This window comes from Penaeus monodon, chromosome 33 (genome assembly GCF_015228065.2).
Source record: "Penaeus monodon isolate SGIC_2016 chromosome 33, NSTDA_Pmon_1, whole genome shotgun sequence".
Classification (NCBI taxonomy): Eukaryota; Metazoa; Arthropoda; class Malacostraca; order Decapoda; family Penaeidae; genus Penaeus; species Penaeus monodon.
Window position 1 is genome coordinate 29,219,841 of NC_051418.1, and position 2,303 is coordinate 29,222,143.

The 2,303-nt window shown below is 46.6% G+C and overlaps 1 long non-coding RNA gene and 1 pseudogene across 1 annotated transcript in view; both read right to left on the reverse strand.

Moving 5' to 3' along the window:
* Positions 1-587: 587 nt before the first annotated feature.
* LOC119594325 lies at positions 588-1,475 on the reverse strand (annotated as a pseudogene).
* An 83-nt stretch (positions 1,476-1,558) lies between these two features.
* Positions 1,559-2,303, reverse strand: part of LOC119594212 — a 3,107-nt gene continuing 2,362 nt past the window's right edge. The window contains exons 3-4 of the long non-coding RNA XR_005230595.1: positions 1,881-2,253; positions 1,559-1,734 (exon numbers count right to left, since the gene is read on the reverse strand). This is a non-coding gene — a long non-coding RNA (uncharacterized LOC119594212). The remainder of the gene's footprint in view (positions 1,735-1,880; positions 2,254-2,303) is intronic.

The window sequence follows — 2,303 nt, forward strand, 5'->3', positions numbered from 1 at the left end:
AAAAAGTTCATTTTGGACACTTAAAATAAAAGGTTTTTATAAAGAAAAAAAGAAAGAGATACTTGGTTTGATTTTATTCTCGTGCTTTTCCCATTTTCTGGTGCCATTCCAATCCCTGTTTTTATTTTACACTCCGTGGTCTGACTGACTAAATTACCACTGGAATAACTGCTAAATTAAAATCGTTTTTCACTAAATCAGTAAACGTAAATATACCGTACTTTTTTCCTTTTTTTCTATATTAAAAATACAGCCGAGACTACTGAAACATGTGCATCCTGATAGCAACTAACAAAAGATGAGATTACAGAGTAATTATGATATTGAAATCTGAGTTTCATTATTAAAGTTGTAACAATTCTAAATAATGTACAAAAATGCCCTTTTTTAGGGAAACACAAAAAGGGGGGAAAAGGGTTTAAATGAAAAAGACGCCCCCTGTTTCGTGGCTACTGAGACCTATTCAGAGAACTTTGTTTTAAAAAATAAAATATAGAAAGCTTAGACAGTCGTCTGAATTTTCCTGATGTTGAATTTTCTGATTAGGTTTCCCATCTTTCAAACGGTATGTAGATCAAACCCCATCCCTACGCCCCTAAAATTTTCCTTTCGATATCGTTAAAAGGCCCATTCAGATCCTCCAGTTGCTTTACAAGTCCGTTGTCGTGTAGTAAGTTTGCCACAGCGATCAGGGACGAGCGGATGTCTTGTGCCGATCTACCTGTTCCTCTGGCCACGCCCGAGACCGCCGCCTTCACCTTTTCTTCTAGAGCTCCGGTTGAGACACTCGGGGTTCCCCCTCAAAGGAAAAGGGGCGAGAGGCACTTTTATTTCGCAGGGGCTCCGAAGACGGATAAAGAAAGTCCCCTGTGGTTCGAGAACATTCCCGCAAAGGAAAGTAGAGGCCGCAAGTGAGGCGTCCATTCTGGTCACGTCCAACGAGCGTCTTAAAGGGGTAGACGAGGTTGCGGCGCTCCGCGACGTCTACACCAAGGGAAAAGGGTCCCCGCAATGTGTATCAAGCTGATGTGATGGTGAGGCGACTTCCCCTCCCGCTCCTCTGTCACCTCCCACGACACGAAGGCGGGGTTGTCGGGCCAGTAACTGTACCGGTAAGTCCTCACTACCTCCGGGCGTGCGGTGTTGGCCATTATGGCTCCCGTCTGCGGGGCCTGCCCATCCTCCATTACTGTGATTGGGACGCCGACGTGGTAGCCAGGATCTAGCAGCAGGACGCCTGCTCGGCCTGAAACGCGAAAGGGGGGCGCAGACCAAAAAAGTGCCCTTCTCGCAGTGTTGCGGGGGGACTTCGGGGGGAGCAGTACCACTACGGTCTACCTCCTCCTCACCATACCTGAAAGATAAAAATATTACTGGTTATATGAAGAAAATGGCTTTTGGGCGACATATCAAAATCAAACTTGATTATTCAATTATTTGACTTGTAGGTGTTTCAGATTTATTTCCTACACCATATTCTACTAATGCATAAGCTGCCAATTAATAATATTCCGTTCTCTCTAACGTTACCACGACACAGCGGTTTCTCTCTTTACCTGGTAGGGGCGAAATCCTTAACCCGGATAGTGGACCAAGGCAGAGAGTCTAGTCGTGAGATCACAAGCCAGGCCTACACACGTGTAGCGCCCGGGTAAGATTGGAGGATCATAGTCCCTGTAGAATTCGTCAAGGTCTGGGTACTCTTCTTGTGCCAAGACGTATTCCTTGCTGAACCTGCGGAGAAGAGGAAATATCTTTCATTTCAAGTACAGGAAATTTTAAATTTATAAAAAACACAAACAAAACAATTATAATGTTATGCAGTTTTCCATCATCAGCAGATAAAAAAAAACATATGATAATTATTAGAGTGAACTCACAGGATGAAGTTGGAGACGGTATCATAGCTGTGCGCCGAAAGGACATGGCGGAGATGGAGGCTCACTTTTCCCAGGAACCTTTCGTAGTTATCCAGGTTCTCGAAGTTGAGTTCCGGCCCCTGCGCAGCCCCACTCCGGGAGGGGTAGAGCGCGATTCCAGCGGCCACTCATCCCCGCCCCAGTCGCTGTCATCGTCATTTTCGTGTCCCATTCATCAGCGGTCAAGGGGTCGTCCGATGCAGGCGGGTCACCCGTACTAACTTCCGAAGTGCCCACGCCACTCTGGTACCCTGAGGAGGAGGACGACCACGCCCAGAAGGAGGCCTCCGCGATATCCTGAGACAGTCGGGACACATCCCGTCCGTCGCATTCGCTACAGAAAGAAACAGTCTGTGAGTGATAGCTGTTTTGACACGCTTAGGT